The sequence below is a fragment of the Mytilus galloprovincialis genome, chromosome 4, assembly GCF_965363235.1.
Source record: "Mytilus galloprovincialis chromosome 4, xbMytGall1.hap1.1, whole genome shotgun sequence".
Lineage (NCBI taxonomy): Eukaryota > Metazoa > Mollusca > Bivalvia > Mytilida > Mytilidae > Mytilus > Mytilus galloprovincialis.
The window spans coordinates 84,339,289-84,361,557 of NC_134841.1; the positions used below are offsets into that span (position 1 = coordinate 84,339,289).

The 22,269-nt window shown below is 32.7% G+C and overlaps 1 protein-coding gene across 2 annotated transcripts in view; it reads left to right on the forward strand.

The window, feature by feature from the left end:
• The first annotated feature begins 941 nt into the window (after positions 1-941).
• The window catches only part of LOC143073198 (zwei Ig domain protein zig-8-like), an 87,446-nt gene continuing 66,118 nt past the window's right edge, over positions 942-22,269 (forward strand). For both annotated transcript variants that reach the window (XR_012977425.1, XM_076248552.1), the window contains exon 1: positions 942-1,119. The gene's annotated coding sequence lies outside the window, so the exon portion shown is untranslated. The remainder of the gene's footprint in view (positions 1,120-22,269) is intronic.

The window sequence follows — 22,269 nt, forward strand, 5'->3', positions numbered from 1 at the left end:
ACGCATAGAACTTATAACGTGTTGTTTTTGTTTTTTTTATTAATAGATATTTAAAATCAAATTGTTATTAAAATTCTATAATGACACATATTAAGCAACTTTAACTAAAAAAGTTTGTGTAAATGATTTACAACATGCTACATATACTACAAAATGCATTTGCAAATAGTGCTATGTATAGTTTTTCGTTCAACTTATCCCAATTTATTTTATTCAATCACTTTGTTTTGATTTGCTATGAACGTGCTGATTACGGACGACACACTAGCTGCTCCAATAGTTGACATGGTCAAGTTAATTATGAAAGACGTTAAAGAATGAAATTTTCTCAATTTTAAAATAAGTTCTATCAAATAACCAGTGTTTATATTATATTCAGAAATTATTGCTGAATTGTACAAAGCATATAAATTGAAATTACTTCAAAAGTTACTCATTTGGACGCCTGTAAGAAATCAATTTAAGATTTACACGAAAAATTGCTTAATTCCACAGTGCATTTTGAGAGGATAATATACAAGTCAGCGATTCAGGCTTATTTATACATGTATTCATACATCACTCACTGTTATTAGTTTTCTAACAATGAATGATCATATACGCTGTTTTTGAACAGGATAATGAATAAAACATGACTTTACTATTCTTAATAATGCCATGATGTTTATTATACAAAACTGTTATAATTTCTAATCATTGCCAACCTCATAACATTCACAAATCATAATATTACGTGTATACGAAATATTAGTATTGATTAGAGGTGACAGTCAGTTCAATGTTATTATTCGGTACATCTCTTGATTGACTGACATTGGTCAATTTGCAAAATTAAAATGTATTCTAAATGAATCAAAGGGACGTAACCTAATCTATTCGGTTTTTAGATAGTATCGGAAGTTACCTGTCAGCAATTTAATTACTGGCTTACAGAATCAGGGGAAAGATTAAATCTGTGTATTCAAAGTTAAAGATTAAGTCCATTTTAAACCTTTATGGACTTTTATCAAATAATACTAACCCGGATATATGGAGCATTAAATAAATAATCTAAATTAATACCAATGTCTAAATCAAACTGAAATTGATCATCACTGTAGGTGGTACATTTACTGAAAGGTAAGTTATTTCAAATCTAGTGAATACAAACATTCAGTCAGCTTTTGCAATTTCAACAATCCGGGTGAAGTTGTATAATTACGTTTGGAATACTAATCTATAATTGTCTATTGCCGTTGAACTCCTTTTAAAACCTGTAGGATATTATTAATGTACTTTTTGACATATTTCTTTTGTTATAAATATATTTATATTTATACCCATAGCTAACTAATTTTGTTTATTATCTTCAAAATTGATATATATATATATAGAGAGAAAAACTTTACATAGTTAAAATTATCAGTAACACAAAATCTACATATAATGAGGATTTGTACCCTATGTTTTGCGTTTTGGTTTGATATCTTTAAGTCTATTATCATGGAAACTTTAATAGATAGATAAAACACTTTAAATAGCAAAATGTAAACATGGTCAAAATTGTTAGTCAACTCCTTATTCGAATTTTGCTTTGGAATAACAAATTTTACACTTTTGTTTAGCTTTTACCTTTCATCTTACAAACTATAAAAGATAGACTTTGAAATATTAAAAGTTATCAACAATACAAGGTCTACACGTGAGTCGAATAATGCCGAAATCATTAGTAGATTCTTAGTTAGAGTTATTGTCCTTAAATGAAAATGTGTTAACATTTTTAAAAAAGTTTTGGGCAAAAACTAAAGAAGATAAGGTGAAACTGTTAGCAGAACAATATCAGCAATACAAGATTACACAAAAATAGTTTTTTTTGTAAATTCTATTCTTGTCCACAATGTGATAGACAGTACATTGTTGAAAATGAACACACAGGTGAGCGACGCAGGCTGTTTTTTAGCCTCTGGTTGTTTGAATAGAGAAAATAATAAAATGATATTCAGAAAATGGTAGTCATCCTTAGGATTTTAAGCTTTTTAATATATTATAAACCATTGCATGTAGTAATTCGGTTAACGGATATTAAACCCCTTATCAGCAATTGATGCGTAAATACAAGCTTGAAATGTTCTAGTTTATTTTAAGAATTCAAAAAAGTTTTTGAAGTTTAAAGACGATTGACACCAAGTATACATAATAACTTTTACTCGCACTTGCCTTGTGGGTTAAGCGAGATGATGAGATAATATAAATAGTAATGAAATTATAAACATATAAGCCTTTTCTAGATATACACATAAATTCAAAATTATCAATAATGATAATATTGATACAAAGTTGAATTATAATTAAAAAACAATTTTTTAATAAATAAGAGGTTCAACCGAATGTAAGACTTTTTTTCTATTTTTCTTGTAAGTTGGTGGACCGTATCGGAGGTCTTGTTGGAGTGTGTTCGCCTCGAGTGCCGGCAGTCGTAGGTTCGAGTCATGACTTCGTCAAACTTAAAACTTTAAAACATAGTATGTGTTGCTTCTCCGCTTACCACGCAGCATTAACGAGTCGGGTCGGAGTCAGAATAATATATCCCTGTTATGTAACCATTCATCGTCATCTTCATGCGTGCAGGATGCTAATAGTACAAAGCAAGAAGATTGTATAGAATTTAAAAGAAACATTAAGAAAAATATACCTCGGCAGAAATAAAGAACAAATAAAAAATTAAGATTCTTAAACTTCCCCTTTTTAAACACCGATGTCATATTATTGTTATTTAATTTATTGCAAATGAAGGCAGTTGCTCGAAATTTATATTTGGACATAGGAAAAAAATCAGAATCAAATATCAATAGTCTATCCCTTTAGATTCCTAATTTTACTATATCTGAAATTATACATTTTTTCCACATGTGTACATTTTAGTTGAATCATCTTAAATCTGTGGTTGTTACATCAAGTAAAACAAACGAACTGTCTTAATAGTACCGACCTTACCGTAGTAATGTAGTCTGAAGTTTGACTGAGATACTGACAATGGCTTAAAAATTCATTATTCAGTTTTTAAAGAGCTTTTCATATCAGTATGACCGATTTAGATACAAATTGTGTTACTGGTGTATTTTTGACTAATAAGGTTATGAGCAATTACCAACACTGCATATACAAAATAGACCAATTCTATAGTGAGGAAAATAGAATAAATTTCTGAATTTCAATTTTTTAAATGTGTAATCTATTAGGGTTACTAATAATAGGGTTAGAGTTAGGGTTAGGGTGGTTTATTCTTTATTTTTATATGTTGTGTCATGTGTACTATTGTTTGTTTGTCTTTTTCATTTTTAGCCATGGCGTTGTCAGTTTATTTTGAATTTATGAGTTTGACTGTCCCTCTGGTGTCTTTCGTCCCTCGTTTATATTTGTTGTACTAGTACGTATTGTTTATTATTTGTAACAACTTGAGTCATGAAAGTATTAAGATAACGACGTATTTAGATACAGTTTAAAGCATGCATGGTTCGTTCCTTTAATTTCATTCAAAAGACATAAAACAGGACCAACAGCTTGGGAATCCGCGAATGTAGTGCTATTAATTATTTGCTGAGTTTGCAAAGTTCACATTTCCTTTTTTGTACTTTGATGTCAGGACATTCATTGTTGAAATGTTATTACATGCTTTTACAAACCTCAAATTACTATTGCAGAATACCCACAAAGGACTACTACAAACTAATTATCTCTAAACAAGAGTGTGGCATGAGACGACTTCGAATAGTGAGAGGTTGTAAATATAATGAATAATATGAAATAAATGTACTTACATTAACCCGAATCGCTTCCGCCAAAATGTACTTACATTAACCCGAATCACTTCCGCCAAAATGTACTTACATGAACCGGAATCGCTTCCGCAATGACATTTATTCAACACGATGCAGAGCATCATAGTTCTCAATCTGCAATAGCCATCAAAACCGAAATTGTCATTGAAAAAAATCAAATTTTCATCTCTAAAGGTTAGTTATAGCTAACCTTTACTTCTGGGTATAGATGCTAACAATTATCAGTCATTTCCCGTTTGTAATATAGCTTGACCTATAATGGTTCATATTTATAAATTGTGACTCGGATGGAGAGTTGTCTTACTGGCGCCAATACAACATCTTCCTATATCTATATGTCATCTTTTCGTTTAAAAAAACCGTCAAGACAAACTTGTGTAAGTTTGTACACGAGAAAGACGCGAGGTGTGCTTCATTGATACTGCAGCTAATTGATTTGACTGAAGGCGATTAAATTGAATCAAATGTTCCAAAAGGATTTTTCAAATGCATTTAATATAGACTATTTCAGCTCAGTGACACTAATTTTCCAATTTTACTTGTAAAATAATAAATTTAAAGACAAATTAAGCTGAAACATGCTTACAATTTAACATATTTTCCTTTTCCCCTTTAATTTACATATAAAGCTTTATGTGAAACCATTTGAAAGCCAAAGACACGGATGAGATAAAAAAAAAATATTGCCGAACAAGTGATTAACGTATTTTTGAAGGCCAAAATATAACCTTTTCATTAGTACTGATTAGTTTTTTTTATTACTTCTACTAAATTACAGCCGTATGCTTTTATTAATTGAACTTTCTGTCTAGAAAAGTAAGTTGTAAAGACAAAATAGATGTTTTAACGAGTAGAAGAGTTTTATTTATGCCGCAGGGTTGTAGAAAAACAGCCAAATTGCTCATTGTTCAAGACCGAACGTTGACCTGTATGTTGTATCCATTTCCTTTATCCTATGGTAGTTTAATCTTTCTATTTAGCAATCATACAAAAATCGTCTTGTGTTTATATCAGGAACTGCGGATAGAACCAATGTTATTGTGGAATGGTTATGACTCGAATATAGGTCATACTACACTGTAACTGAAAAGAGATAATAATACGTTTTAAACAAGCATACATTAGTCTCAAATCTTCTTCATCTGTTTGTTAGTTTTCTGTAAAGAAAACAATTCCTTTGAAACGATAATAATGGGCACTATGCTTGTCATAGTAATAGTCAATTATTTTTTCATCTATCTATATATAGTTTTCAATTGTTGAGGATTGAAGTTTTGGTGGACAAAAAGGAAGATATAGTTTTTAAAGCTTGTTCAGAATATAAATCTGAGCATGCCTCAAATGTTTATATTCATTAGAAAAAAATCCTCTGAAATAATTTGTATTGTCATCAAATTTTTGTTTTAACGGAAACATAGTCGAACACTTATTTTGTCGAAGATCAAATTAATCTTAAATAAAAAAAGGAAGCCAGATAAAAAATATACAAGTTTTGAATATCATTTGTTAGAAAACAATTTCATCAGAAGGCATGTATTGATGATCAATTGACCGTTGAATTGTGAGCAATGTTATCGTGTTATACAAAAGTTGTTATATTATATAACAATCCTTAATAGTCAAGTATTAGATAAAATACAAAGGTAACAAAGAAACAGGCCGGTAACAACCGTTGCCGGATATTTTTTCTGCACGAGTAGTCAGGTCAAGGTCCGAGGCGATAGCCGAGGACCTTGACCTGACTACAAGTGCAGAAAAACTATTCGGCTGGTTGTTACCGGCCTGTTTCTTTTGTTACTTTTGTTTTTTATCTGACTTGTACGACGTTTCAAGAAAGTAATAATACATTTTACAAGACTAAACATTTGAGAAACTTAGATAGTTACAGTATAAACTCCTTTATTTTTTTCATTTACCTTCAACCGTGTTCAAGAAAAAAAATCAGGAATCTTATAATTTGATAAAAAAAAAAAAAAAGAACCATTTCAAGTAAAAGATGAATGTTGTACACATTAAGACTTTTTAGAATGCAACTTCGTAAAAAAGTAAGTTATTTAAGAAATAATTTAGCGGTAAGAAGGATAACGTTTAATTTTTATGGATGAAAAGGAAAGCGGGGGAAAAGGAGGGGGGGCTAATTCATTTTAAAATACCCCCCCCCCATCCCCCTTAAAAAATCGTAAAAATCGATCGTTTGTTGCCAAATACACGAATTTAACATTCAGTGGTGGGGGTTCCCGGGGTTTGGAACAACCCTTTTTTATGATTAATGCATTTAAATGGGGACATAAAGTTGCCCCCCTCTCTTATTTGTCCGGGATTTGGACCTGGACCCGCCACTAATATAAATTCGATAACAATATAAATGTATCAAAAGAATGAATTTCCTACTTCATAAGTGAATGAAATGTATAAATTTATGAAAAAATGGATTTTGTCTAAATATTATATAGATTCAGGCATATACTTTAATATTTTTTTTAAATTCATGCTCGTCTCTAGATCTGCGTGTTTTGATCGGGATTAAACACGTGTTACATTATGATCCAATCGCAGCTTAAATTACCGCCCAAAAGTTGATGACATAAGTTGAATGATTTTCTTCTAGATTTGCTGCTTATTTGGACGTGCATTACATGAACACTTTTTGTTTATAGGATCAATCGTGCATTGGTGAGTTGATAGGGATTTTATCTTTTGATAAGATTTGATTTTTATTTATCTATTTCCTGTCTTATTTTTATTGAAATATACACGTCATTATCATCATATCTTTACTCTCAGTGTTGTCCAAAATACTATTCATGTCCATATATTGAAGAAAACATTTATTGACCGAATATTTTGCTTCATGAAGGGCCCGGGGGCGGTATGTTCTTTTTTGAGTATATTAACAATATACTTTTCAACGCTACCACCCAAATGTTTTTGCTTAAATTAGCAGTATTTACGGTATTCGGAAAATCAGGAATCATGCAAAACATTAATTTGTCATCTGCTTGACCATTGTTGACCATAATAATTTTTTTCTCGTAAAATTTGGGATCAAAATATCTTTTTTAGGAGAAACCATACCCCCCCTTTTTTTGAAGTTAAATGTCTAAACCCCTTAGTGTACTGATATGAATAGATTTTACTGGAAAAAAGATATTGATGCTAACGTAAATATGTTGTTCAATAAAAAGACAGGAAATAAGTCGGTGAACCAAAAAGTTCAAATCTAATTGAAAGTTAAAGTGCCCATGAACTCACTTATCATGCACGAGTGATTCTATTCATAAAAAGTGTCCGTGTAACAACTAAAAAGAGTCCGTGTATCGTCTAAAAAGAGTCCGTGTAACACCCGTTAATGTACTGTTTTTCTATAGCTCTGCGGGGGGCAAAGTCGTACAACCCACGATGACGCGGTGTGTCAGTGTAAGATCACCCCGATGGCCGGAGGCCAGAGGGTAATCTAACACTGACACACCAAGTCCGAGTGGGATAACCATTTTACATCCCAGCTGTTTTAGATTAGACGAAAAACCATTTACAATTCATAAAATCTAGTTTAAAACACCACACAACCTTTATAATATACTTTATACATTACTATATGATTTATACCCTTTTTGACCCCCGAACACGATGAGTAGATATCAAACAATGGCAACTAGCCCCACTGGCCAATTGGCCCAACCTATATGAAAAAAATCTCCACACTCTTGTTTACCGACTCTCCCCACTTTTGAAAAGTGTAAAATCAAACTGAACAATCACTGACAATTCACTTATTAACGAAAAGGGTTTAAACCCCATTGAATACATGTCTGCCAACTCGCCCCACTTATAAAAAAAACATCTTGCTTCCTTTAAGTATGTTAAATTACAGATAGTTCGTATCCAGTCGTCCTGGTGTAGTGGTTGTGTTGTGGCTTGATATACTAAAGGTCTTGAGTTCGAATCCCAGCATTTACATCCCAGCTCCTTTGTTCTAACTGGGGTGATCTGAGCCGGATCACCCCTACCAGATCACTCCAGTTTAAGTTTCTTTGTTATGCATGCTTTCCTTTGTTCTGTAACATTTTGGCGGGAATGACAAATCCAGTATAAAACTTATAATTAATTATAATTGACTATCTATCAAAATTCACGTAGAAAAAAACCAGTGTATATGCTGGGGTTCGAACTCAAGACCTTTAGCATATCAAGCCACGACACATACCACTACACCAGGACGACTGGATACGAACTATCAGAAATTTAACATACTTTAAGGAAGCAAGATATTTTTATAACTGGGGCGAGTTGACAGACCTTTACTCAGTGGGGTTTAAACCCTTTTCGTTAAATAAATGAGTTGTCAGACTGATTGTTCAATTTGATTTTACACTTTTTTAAAGTTGGGCGAGTCGGTTACAAGAGTGGGGCGATTTTTTCATAAAGTGGCGATATAGTGTGGGCCGATTGGCCAGTGGGGCGAGTTTACATTATTTGATATCTACTCATCGTGTTTGGGGGTCATAAAGGGTATACATCATATAGTAAAATATAAAGTATATTATAATGGTTGTGTGGCGTTCTAAACTACATTTTATGAATTGTAAATGGTTTTTCGTCTATTCTTAATCAGCTGGGATGTAAAATAGTTATCCCATTCGGACTTGGTGTGTCAGTGTAAGATCACCCTCTAGCCTCCGGCCATCGGGATGATCTTACACTGACACACCGCGTCCTTATGGGATAACTATTAAATACACTGGATTTTTTCTACGTGAATTTTGATATATAGTCTGTTCCGTATATTTGTATATTTAATTATAAGTTTTATAGTGGATTTGACATTCCCGCCAAAATGTTACAGAACAAAGGAAAGCATGCATAACAAAGAAACTCAAACTAGTGTGATCTGGTAGGGGTGATGCGGTTCAGATCACCCCTGTTAGAACAAAGGAGCTGGGATGTAAATTTGATGGTCAGTCTTTCATTGCGTTTTAGTATCATATATGAACAGTTGTTTATAAAATATATTTTTATTCCTGAATTGCGGAACAAACTATAGTGGACTAAAGTAACGGTTGGCCTTTTTAACTTTTTTGGATTCGAGCGTCACTGATGAGTCTTTTGTAGACGAAACGCGCGTCTGGCGTATATACAAAATTTAATCCTGATATCTATGTTGAATTTATTTAGTTCATCCATCCATATGTTGGATAGAACATAATGTCATCCTTTCAACATAATACCTCATCAGAATATATTTTAAGGCCGAGGTACAATGTAACAGCATCACACTATGAAACATTTTAAGACTCTTCCATGTAGCACAATATCGCCGATCATTATCAAACTAGTTTACATAGACAGGGGAATGAAATATTTTATTTTTAAGTTGCAATATAGTATAATAGTTTCCCAAACTTCTTCCACGAAAGGTTTACGGTGAACATCTAAAAATCAATAAGACATGAAAATGTGAACACAACGTAAGTTTATAGTTCGTAACAAGTGCTTTATATTAATTTTTTTTTTTTTATGTGTTACTGTACAATCATAGATGAAAAATTATATTAATTGGATTAAATAAAATTAAAATAATGAAATTGACACAAAATGTGAATAATAGTTCCAAAACAATGTGCAAAGTCAAACATTCATTGATATCAAAGAAATCAAACCTATTCGGAAGCAAGTTTCATACGTTACCCAAAGATTGACAATTTCACGTTTATCTAATTACAATGGCGACAGAAATATTGCCCGAATTACATAATCCGATAAGTTAACTGACATGCATGAAAAAAGTATGATTGGAGTCTCCTTCACAAAAACGTAATGAGACAATAACCTCACAAGTTATTAAACAGTTTGATTAAAAATTACATCAAGGTGTAATCCCACCATTGATTTTGTTTTCAAATATTAAGTCATTGTTAAATTTGCAAATTTTCAAAAAATTGTGCAGAATTTATCTTTGTTTCAAATAAAGAAATACTTGGCATAAGTAAGGCTTAATCCTGTCCAGTACAATAGACAAAATTTCACATCACATTTCATTGCATGTAAGAAATCATCCATCATTGGACGTTACCTTATCAAATTTTTACCTCATTTTTTCTTTTTATCTGTTTGCAAGTTTTAGTAACCATGTATGCTCAAGTTTCCAAGATACTCTATAGAAACCATCAATAAAAATCTAATGGAGCTTTTGAATACCCAAGATATATGTATATGACCTAGAATTATTTTACTGCAATGAAATGTAAGTTAATTACCTACAACTATCAAATTCAAGGGGATATTTTTTTACGTCTCTTTTTCGAATGCAGCCGGAGATGTCGTACTATGATTTTGTTGTATTACACATAAAAAGTCTCATAATTTTCAGTAACCTTTTTTTGTCACTGAGTAATATGGACCATAGGTTGTTTTGCATGCTTTACGTAGGTATTTTATGTGATTAAAGAACGCATGGCAACCTTTCCTTAAATTTGAAAATCTTACAATGTGAGAGTTAAAAAAGAGGGACGAAAGATACCATAGGGACAGTCAAACTTATAAATCGAAAATAAACTGACAACGCCATGGATAAAACTGAAAAAAGACAAACAGACAAAAATAGTACACATGACACAACATAGAAAACTAAAGAATAAGCAACACGAACCCCACAAAAAACTAGGGGTGATCTCAGGTGCTCCGGAAGGGTAAGCAAATCCTGATCCACATGCGGCACCCGTCATGTTGCTTATGTGATAACGAATCCGGTAAACTGTTTAATTCGGTAGGTCACATTCATGAAAGGGAAGGGGATTGTAGTTACGACGTAAGGAACATATCCGATATCATTTGTGAAACTCGTGATGGTTGCACTGGTGTACTGCAATGAAGAGCATTTGCATTTATTGCTATGTGTCGTTCAAATTGTTTTTAAAACGTTTTACATACTGAATACTTTGTTTACTTTAAAACACATAAACTCAAAATATAGTGAAATCCCTTTGCATCCCCTCTTATATGAAATATCGGAGTTCCCTTTAAAAATGTCACACAGTAATCCTAAAGTTTGAATAAATAAACCCGCTGAAATTCTCACATAAGTGATGGTGTGTCAAATGAAAGTATTTGAGTGTGAGACAACGTGAGCTGAAATGATTGGAGAGTACAGTTGTTTACTTAATTAAAGTTCATTTCATAAAGTCTTAAATAACTAGAACAAAACGTGAGAATCATTAACCTGTCAACAAATGCACACATTTGAGTAATGACATTCATGACTTAATGAACGAAGACTAGTGAATTGAAATAGAATTTTGCAAATTTGCTCCACTGTTTAAATCTATTTATCCCGTTTTGCAAATACTTTCGTAATTGAACAATGATGGGATAATAACATATACAAAGATTTTTAATGAGAAATTTAATCTGGCTGACACACATTCAACCTATATTTGCATATATTACTCCTTAGTTTCTGATAATTGTCTTTATTTTCGAACGTAAACAGTTAAGAAATTGAAAAGACTTCAATGTCAAAGGAAAGCTTCAAACCAAAAAATGTGATTGAAAGACAGAACGTATGAAGACTCTATGTCTCATTGTTTACTACTTTATATATAAACATATACTGAACCGCAAAAGAAACGTCGTATTTTTCGAAAACTCAAATTTTCAAATGCATTGAAAAAAATATTTATTTATTGTGGTTTATGTAAATTACCTTCAAATGATGCTAGGATTATGTTTAAATCTCCGTTACGGCTGACTGCGTTCATGAATAGTGGTTTCGCTGGGTCCGTGGAACACGTTTTGCAGTCAAATTTCATGCATGATGATGAGATGCACGTTGAATCTGTGCCTCTATAAGGGTGTTTTAGAGGTGCGAAGTTTTTGTGTCATCTTAATCTGTTTGATGCAGTACTGATGCCACGATTTAACCCACGATAAAGAGAACAGGCAATAGGACATTAAATGCTGTATAGCGACCTCAAGTCGTTGCAAATGCATTTAACTGCAATGTACGCACCACACAACTTCTACATGAACGCCACAATGCAACAAACAGTACAAATGACCGTTCACGTACTCAATGCTTATGGTGACCTGAATTAATTAAATCTGTGATATGGTGGTAAAAAAAACCTGTATCAATGAACAGTAAATGAACTGAAATGATGAAAAAAATGTGAAATAACAGGGGTATTTATACGCCCATTCAATAAAAAAAAATATAGCATTTATTCTTTCATTATGTTTGCCTTAAATTACTGCGAAGTTTCTTTTGCGGTTCAGTATATATTCAAAACGAAAACATACAGATACATTTATTTAGTGTTTATATTTTGTTTTGAAAACTTTTTGTTTCGAGCGTACAAAATGAACGTTATTCTAAAAACATTTGTTTGTACACGTTATAGAATCGTTCTTATAAGATACTTTCAACAATATCTGCAAATGTTTGATTACCAATGTTTTTACCTTTAAATTCATTTAGAATATATATATGTATCAAGGGAATACCTAAAGTCGGTGAGACATATTTATAACGAAAAAAATGTAATTTTCACAATAGCATTTCAGACTACATAATTTCATTCATTATTCAATATATTAAAAAGATTATACTGAGTATTTGCCCTTTATTGAAATTTCAACCATGACAAGTATACTTGTAAAAACTAAAACAACACACTTCTATCATGTTTTATTACGCTTTTATTTCAGTCAGTTCAATGTTAATTTTTGACATTTTTGGTATTTACTAGGAATTCCATTGTAAACGAAGGAATCCATCTCTGAAATGTATTTGTTTTCCTTTTTTTTTTTGTGTGTTAAAAGTGAGTGAAGCCCTAACAAAGCTTGTTTGATTTAAATTCCATAAGAATGTCATTTAATGACATTATAGTGGTTTTTTTTCTTGTACATCAGTGTCAAGAGGAATCACAATGATATCTAAAACTGAAGCTTCACATCATAAGTGGGTTTTCCAAATGGCAGCTGTTTCAATTCAATGATATTCTATGTACAAAACGGGTTTGGGAAACATGTTCTTTTAATTGCTTAACAAATGAAATTGCAATCTACAAGCTTGGGAATCACAATTAATCACAAACATCCTTGATTCAAAATAAAAAATCTGAAATTGATATTTCACAAAAAAAGTGTTTCCAAGTGATATAGTTTGTCCACTCCTACAGACTAACCTGTTTTGTACTGATTTGAAGCCGAATTCATACAAAACATTCTTAAAGGCAATTAGAAAAAGCACCTTGTCGATGTTTTTCACCTTTCACGATCAGATATAATGATAATGTCCAGTCACTCAATTTCCCTCACGTAAGTGCGTACGTACACCCCATATACCCAATTGAATTTGTATTCAAGGATACTACTGAAAATAAAACGTAAGCTTCCTATCTTTCCATTACCAAGCAGTATATATATTCTGCATGAGCATATGGAATTTAATACCTTAAATATTAACTTACATTGGAAACTTCATAATTTATTGACCATGTTGAAATTAGGCAGCTATCCTATCAAACTTAAGATACAGGTTGGTTATATCTGCCTCATATCTAATGATCGATGAGGGCTGAAAACAAAACTTTACGACAAAACAGATGAGTTCAGCTTCCCAATTTCCATTTCAATGTAGCAACATTCCAACAGCGCCTGCATAACGAGTATATTTCTCAGTTGATACGATAAACCAGGGCACGTATTTCCTATGCTATAATAATTTCTTTGATAGAGAATTGCTGTTCAGAAGGAAGCTATCATACCGAGAGTTCCATGTGGTGAAGTTGAAATCCATCCTTTGGAAATTTTACAGACGCCATTACGAATTGGTTGCCCGTACTAAAAATTTGTTTCACAGATGACGATACACATGTCTTAATTGTCGTAACTACAATCCTGGTCCCTTTTTCCGAATGGGACCAACCAAATAAGATTTAGCCCCGGGTTTGTACTTACATGAATAACATGACAGGTGCTACAATACACCACAATTGTTTCAGAAGTGTTATGAGGAAGACATTAAAGATTGTAATCGACACTACATAAGATTGTCGGGCACCATAACGATTTGGTTAATATAAACGACGTGGTATGGATTAACTTAATAGCGACATTTTTTTTTTAAGTTGTTTATCTTAAAAACCAGAATGGTAGTCATGTCTGTTAATTTATCTACCGAGTTGTATAATTACCTATGGTTACATTTTAACGGAGTTTGGAATCACATGACGGATGATGCAAGACACGCTGACTCTGTCGACCTGTTTTGAAATCATTACCACGTGGATACTAAATTTTATCTTAATCAGCTAAGAAGGATAGGAGGGTACTGGGTCGTAATCCTTGGCTAGCGAAGATAGTTTTACCACAAAGGTCCAATATGGTTGCCACATTACGTTGTTGCATTTAAAAAAAGGTTTCAAACTACAACTTGAGAGTTAATCGCATTTTTTTTTTATCAATATCTGTTCTCGTTGAAACAATTTTCCACCATTGTTTGTCATTAGTGACTAAAAGTTTTTAAAGCGGGTCAGACGCACCTAATGTATTAAGAGTTATTTTAACTTTATTGAAATGGATCGATGCAGTTGATGACGGACTACTAGTACCGCAGGGTTTCATCAGCTTTATAGTACTGACATGATTATAAGTATATTTGTTTAGTAATTTGATCCCTCTTTTGAATCATCCAGACAATACTTAGTTTTAATGAAATTTGCTTTAAGGAATACCATAATCATGATAATGAACTGGGTAAGGACAGTATTACTTTAATCAAATTTCCTACTACAGTTTGTTAAAGATTAATTCATTTGATTTCAATTATAGTAGTCAGTTTTGTGACCTGTTTGTGTTTTTCTGTGATATTTTTTTTTAATCTTTGATATTCCTTAAAGTTTTCACCACACAAACTCCTTTCAATTTATTAGACTGTTATATCAGATAACTTCGTAAACATATAGTTAACCTTTACAACAAATAATAGAAAGTTCAGCATTATATTAATAACACAAAGCTGAGAGGTTGATAGAGCAGATTGTTGCCCTTCGAAAAGGGTCAATTCTCTTGCAACTGTTCTTATTCTGTTATCAAAGGTACCAGGATTATAATGTAGTACGCCAGACGCGCGTTTCGTCTCCATAAGACCCATCAGTGACGCTCGTATCAAAATATTTATTGAGTGACGTCAATGATTATTCTTATGTTGATGAACTGCACATCAAGCATACACAACACAGCTGTTAGTATAATATGATGAGTTGTTACCAGTCCCTCAGGCAATACGATCCTTATGTGGGTGGGTATTTATATTTAGGTCAGTTTTGATCATATAGCTGAACAAATAATTTCAAGCTTAGTTGAATTATATGTATTGTTGTAAGTATGGCGTCCATTTTCACTGATCACATTCAGGAGTCAGCTGGAGCATGCCTCCGAATTTTCTTGTTGTGTTGAAGCCCCATTGATGGATCTCGGCTGTTTTCTACTTTTTGGTCGGGTTGTTTCCATTTCCATTTTCAAATCTATACATTCCTGGCTATTTAAATTTTACGTTTGAGCTTTCTTGGTGAAGGTAAACGCAAAGTGGACCAGAGGTAGACTCGGTTATTCCTTTTGTGCTCTCCATTGGTCATATAGGCTCTCAAGTATTTAAGTATGTTGACGTTCATTTATTGGGTTAGAGTTTTCCTGATGAAAGTAAAGGCAAAACAGTTATTCGACACCAACGAATTTATTTTGTTTTATGTTGGATAATTCCTTTTAAACATGGCGTCATTATTGTAATTATCGATTTTCTTACTCAAATATGAAGTCATAAGGGTACATAAACCTATTAACACTACGTTATTGGGCTGGATTTTTACCAGTTTTCCGTTTCTTTTGCAATTGATAAACATGTTCAGTTGTAAACATTTCGGCGACTCAACTTTGTGTAATCCTATTAATGTTTTAACATGGAAACCTTTCTTAAAATTTCTCCTAAGTCACTTATGGTATTACTTCAATTTTAAAATTTTTATTTTGGAACACAGACACTACCAATGTGCCCGTTGATGGACGATAAGCAAAGACAAATATAGATACTCTTGTATGTCCTGATCCCTTGTAAATTTCTCTTTTATAACAAAACCTCTGTTTCAATTTCAAACAAATGACTAACCTTCAATGATTGTTTATGAGATTTATTGAGTTCGACATATCATATCGAAGCGTAAGTTGAAAATACTGTAACAAAAGAAAACCATTTAACATTATTATGTATGCAATAATTTCTACCAGAATTAATGTCACTGATTCTTTATGACCTGATATATCATAGAACTTTGAATGTTTTCGTTTTCAATGATAAGTTTTGAATGCGTCATATAAAGCATTTAGTCTTCTAAACAATAAAACAGTTTTAATTTCGTAATCTTAATCAGTACCTTTTATTTACATAATTACAGAAATTGAATTAAGAATGGATTGCACAGCTTGATTAATTAATTTAAAGCGAAACATTTGAAATTCACAATGAGATCTGCATACTAAGCAGTAAAAGTATACTAAAGAACTTTGATACTTTGGTATAAGTTAAAATGTTTACAATCAGTAAAGGATCATTTGCAAATGTAAGGATTCATCATTACTTTCTAACAAGCATTAAACGCACTAGTACATATAAAGGCAATAAAGTCGAATTTTGTAATACATCTTTACTTTCCACTTGTCACATAAAAGATATCATGAAAAGGAAGATGCGAGGTATAAGTAAATGAGAATGTACATTGCAATGGCTATGTGTTATTCTTGCATGTGTGTGTGCATGTTTGTGTTTCAAAAGTTACACAACTAGTATCGGGTGCGATCGTAATGTTGCCAACAACACTTCTCTCTTAAATGTGTTAGGTAAAGCTAGGTTCATACTGCCGATCAGATCAACTCGATCAAGTCCGATCGGCAGACTGGTCTGACTCAATCGACAAGAATGTTCGGGATAGTCTACCTAGCTCGTCATCAATCTAACTTTCTACCCGAGAGTTTTTGACAGGTCAAAAACTTTCGAGTAAGGATCGAGAAGCAAGTCACTCGAGAAGAGATCGAGAATTTGTCGAGTAGCGGTCGAATTGATCGGATTATATTGGCAACATTTTTTTTTGGCTGTACCAAAATTCCTCCATGTACAGTACGTCTCTTTACTTTTGCAAGAAGAGGTAACATTTTAAAGAGAGACAAAAGACACCAAAGGAACTATCAAACTCAGAGGTCGAAAACAAACCGACACAGCCATAGCGAAAAACGTTAACCGAGACAAACAGCAGTCCACATAACATAGAAAATTAAAAAAATAGCAACACGTAACCCAACAAAACCTGGGATGATCTCAGATGTTCTGGAAGGAAAGAAATTCATCCAATGTTGGCACTGGTGGATTTTTCAAAAATTAAAGTAATTGTGCAATAATATTCATTGTTAGACTGCTGATGACTAAGTTATCTTTCAAAGTTGGTTTATAAGAACATCAAGATTATCTTTTACCTGTTGTGTGGACTTTTTTCTGTTTTGTCTGTCTGTCCAGAAATGTTTGTAGCACAAAAAAAAAGAAGATGTGGAACAATTGCTAATGCGACAGCTCTTTACAGAACACTAAATTACACAGAAATTATCCATAACAACTATAGGTCACCTTACAGTCATATTTTTTTTCCATTCGAACTTTTTGACGTAATTTCACACAAAATGAGACGAAAGACAAATATCTTTTATATGGTGCGAATTTCTTTCTAGCAGTAACCGATACAAACTGTTCAGCGAGCACAAGTTTCCATCATTTGTTTCTTCTAATATACTTTTGCAAGTTTGCAAACGTTTTAACAAACTATACACTCGCTGTAAATGCGTCTACAGTTTGTCGTTCGTCGTTTGTTAGTTCAAAAGAAGCATTTCTTTCCAACGTTAACATTAAATTGATTATCTAAACGTGTTCTTGCTTCAAGACATTGTCTAAAATTACTCAAAATTTCAATCCCCACTAACCAAACGATGCATTTGTTTCTACTTCTGTTACGTTTAACAAACTATAACAAACGGCACACAGCGTATATCAAACTTTGGTTAGAAAGAAATGCACTCTTCATCTCTTGATAGATATATGTAAAGTTGTAAACTGTTTTAGAAAAGGTATTACTCCAGGGGATTGGAATTCTACTTTGGGTAAAATTTTGGGAAAATATGTGACATCTTTGCCCTCTTTTTGCTATATTTTTTGGCAAATACATACAGGTTGTTGCCATACAGCAAAACGAAAAAAACATCTTTAACCATTCAACTACTGGATATCAAATCTATTTAAAATACTGATTACATACTTATGAACATTTATTTGACAAACAATACGCTTTTATTTGTAAGAAAGCAAGTAAATGGGGATGGTAAAGTTTATGTTTATTGCTATCTAACATTAGTACTAATCCAGTGACAAATCTCATTTTGTGGTGTCATTTCCAAAAAAGAGCAATAAAACTACCATTACATATATATCAGTGTCCACTATGAAGAAGTTTTTATAAGCATTGTGTTCCTCTTTATTGAGTTCAAATCTCTCAAACTGCCCACACAGTGGTCGTCGTGTCAGCCACTGCCTCACCTAGATTTCCCGGCGCCTGTTGATGTCTACACCATCTTCTTCGTTTTCTATGCACTCTACAAGCTCCGTCGCAGCTATTAATCTGTCTCTATGAACTCTTACCACTTTACTCACAAATCCAACTGCTTCATTTCTATGTAGATATATTAAATGTATGATTTTACTCTGACCTTCTACTGAATATAACCAAATAAACGGAGAATGTGTCCATGGGACACCAATAATGCCCCAGCTAACATCTATAACATTATAAAGGGTCATGTTGGGACGTACGTGCATGCGTACGGACGGACACGGGTAACATTTAATGCACACTCCGAAGCGGCAGGGAATAAAAAAATCGGACGTTTTTATACTACAAATGTGTATACCCGACCAATTCCCGATTATCCCTACGACCCGTATACGATCAGGTCGATCTGGTCTGGTCGAGATCAGGCTGAGATCGTGAATAGTTGATTTGGTCTAGCTAGTCGAGTAAAGATCGTGTAAACATCGTAAATTGATCGGAATTATCGAATAAGTATTCATTTTGTTGTCGGGATGGAGTCGGGATGGAGTCGTTAAGGAGTCGTGAATGGTCGAGTAAAGGTCGTGTACAGTCAGATGGCGGTCGGGTAGAAGTCGTAAACAGGCCCGATCAAGAATTTGGTTGAGCTTGGTTGTGGAAATTTGGACAATCGGGATCATCTAGTTGATCTGATCGGCAGTGTGAACCTAGCTTAAATAGCATGATATCATGAGGTTGAATCCATAGGCCGATTGCAAAACTTTCAAATACTTAAAAAGATTGAATCGATAAGTTTAACTGACAATGGGAAACATGACAAGAGTTAGATAGAGCTCCTCTCGAAAGAAGTCGTTGATACACATCAGAAATAAAAGCATTTAATTGTCTCTCTTGTTATACGTCTTTATTCAAAGACTTAATTGTTGCTTTTATTTAAAAGTATACTTCTTATATAGGAAAGACCTTTATAAGAACATCATTTTTTTTTGTTAATCATATTATGCAAAATGTTTATAAATACGGGTATTATGTATTGAATATCAAACTTGAATCACAATATAGAATACTTCAACGAATTTACTAAAAAGGAAATTCTGAACATTGACATGTCCGATCTCATTTTAGTTTCAACTAATCAATCTAAACTTTTGTAAGGCTACATACAATATGATTCCCTCTCCTCGTGCTGTAGCATAAACAAACTCTTGAATTCTTTAACCATTACACAAGTAGTTCTTACACATGTTGAACGTTGTGAAGTAGACTTCATTCAGGAGCTTTTGTAGATGAATGGAAAGAAGCTGGTATTATCATTAATTTACAAGTTTATAATATTCTTCAAAGTTTAATGAATTTGTTAATCGAATCTTAAAACATAAAGGATACAACATTTGCAATTATGTCTATTTCTTATATTCACTTTAATACAATGAGGATCAGTTGAGACATTAATTTCAAAGCAACGAAGTGAAGGTTTCGATTTTCAGATTGTGAATTGGTGCAAAGCAAATTTTAAGAATTGACTGCATTTGCTTATATTTCTCGCAGTTGCTAAAATTTTCAAGGGAAACTATCCAATTTCTCAGCACCTGAGTTTACATTTGTTCGTGGTGGGGGTATCATGTTGTTAAGTCTGCAATTTTTTTTGTAGTGTCGTTTGGATAAGTACCGTCGTTTTGTTTTTGGTATGAGTGATCCGCCTGTGTTTTCAACTTTGGCATCTGATTATTTCTTTTTATGTTCTTATTCTTATTGACATACTGAGACTTTATGAGGAAGCCATATGGTTCTATATTGAATTTAAGCCATATACAATATAAAATGTTAGTGTTTTAATTCTTCGAATAGTTATCAAAGGTACCAGGATTATAATTATATTTGAAGATAGTTCTTAATAAAGGCTTCCCCTCGTAAATGTGAACCTTTTATGGACCTAAAACGTTGTGGATAAATTTATCCATCATTAAAATTGATGTAAAAATATATTTTCATAAAATGGTATCAACAATAAAAAAATCTTTTACAATCGTTTTTGTTTTTAAAGTTCTATAATCTGACCATACTTTTAACTTTATAATACAAAGGGTGAGTTATGATGGGTCATCAAAAAGATGGTTCGAACTGATCGATAATACTTAAGAAAATAAAGAAAAAATATATGTCTAGACATATTTATTAGCAGTTTATAGTGTAACTGATACAATTTGACCAGTGAAACATATTTTGAGAAACCAATTTCTTATCCGCAGGTTACAGACTTAATGTGGGATACTTTGTTTCTCTTTATAGATTTCGTATTTTGGGTATATCGAACACTTCTATATATTTCAAGTTATCGTTTCTCCCGTTTTATGGTTCATACGTAAATTCAGATCTTGTTATATAATATTTTTAGAAATAAACAATCTTGTTTACTATGCATTTCAAAAATCATTCTGGATAACTAAGTCAATTATAATTGTCTTTAACAGTGATCATTATATATCATAAATTTATATTGTATATCAAAACTTGTTTATTATCGTAACTGAAATAGTAATCTAATCTGTTAGAATGAAATTCAAAACAGTGTGGCTGTGGCCATTGATTGACACATTAAATTCATCCATTGACTGGGACAATTTAGGTGAACGTTTGTATGTAACGACCACTGCTCACTATGTACTTTTTAAAGACACTTAAACTATGGGGTCACCAAAGGTTCTCAACACCTTAATAAAGTAATTCGAAAAATTAATCAGAAATAACACGATGTTTTGATTTATATCAATTATATAAATCAAAACATAAAGGTTATTCCTGATTAATTTTTCGAATTATTTTATAATTAAAGGCGCTAAGAAACCTTTGGTGACCCCACAGTTTAAATGTCTATCGTAGGTACGTCGTGAACAGTGGTCGTTACAGACAAACGTTCACGTAAATTGTCCCAGTCAATGGATGATTTTAATGTGTCAATCAATGGCCACAGCCACACTGTTTTGAATTTCATTCTAACGATAGGAAGACATTATGATGTTTGGTACCAACAATTTAAGTCAAGAAAGTGATCACCTAAATACACCGGCAGTAGGCCAATTGTTCAAGGAATCAGGTGTTTTGACGAGGTGCTAACGAGTGTTGTTCGCAGCATTGTGATAGTAATGGGTTTGTCGTTCCAATAAACGACATCTAATACAAATACAAAAGTGTAATTTGACATGCCTTGACTACCGCCGGATTGAACAAAATGTAAGAAACTCGTCCAAAATCTGAATTGGCTTACATTCAAAATGTTTGTTTTATACCCATTGCAACAAAGTTGCGGTACAAGTTTTAATCTGTCCGTCTGTACCTCCGTCCGTCCGTCCATGTGTCTTTAAGTCCCTCAGTCCTGTTCTTGTCATCACAACTCCTCTGAAACCTACAGAACTTACTAATAGAATGAAATTCAAAACAGTGTAGCTGTGGCCATTGATTGACACATTAAAATCATCCATTGACTGGGACAATTTACGTGAACGTTTGTCTGTAACGACCACTGTTCACGACGTACCTACGATAGACATTTAAACTGTGGGGTCACCAAAGGTTTCTTAACGCCTTTAATTATAAAATAATTCGAAAAATTAATCAGGAATAACCTTTGTATTTTGATTTATATAATTGATTAAATCAAAATATCGTGTTATTTCTGATTAATTTTTCGAATTACTTTATTTAGGTGTTGAGAACCTTTGGTGACCCCATAGTTTAAGTGTCTTTAAAAAGTACATAGTGAGCATTGGTCGTTACATACAAACGTTCACCTAAATTGTCCCAGTCAATGGATG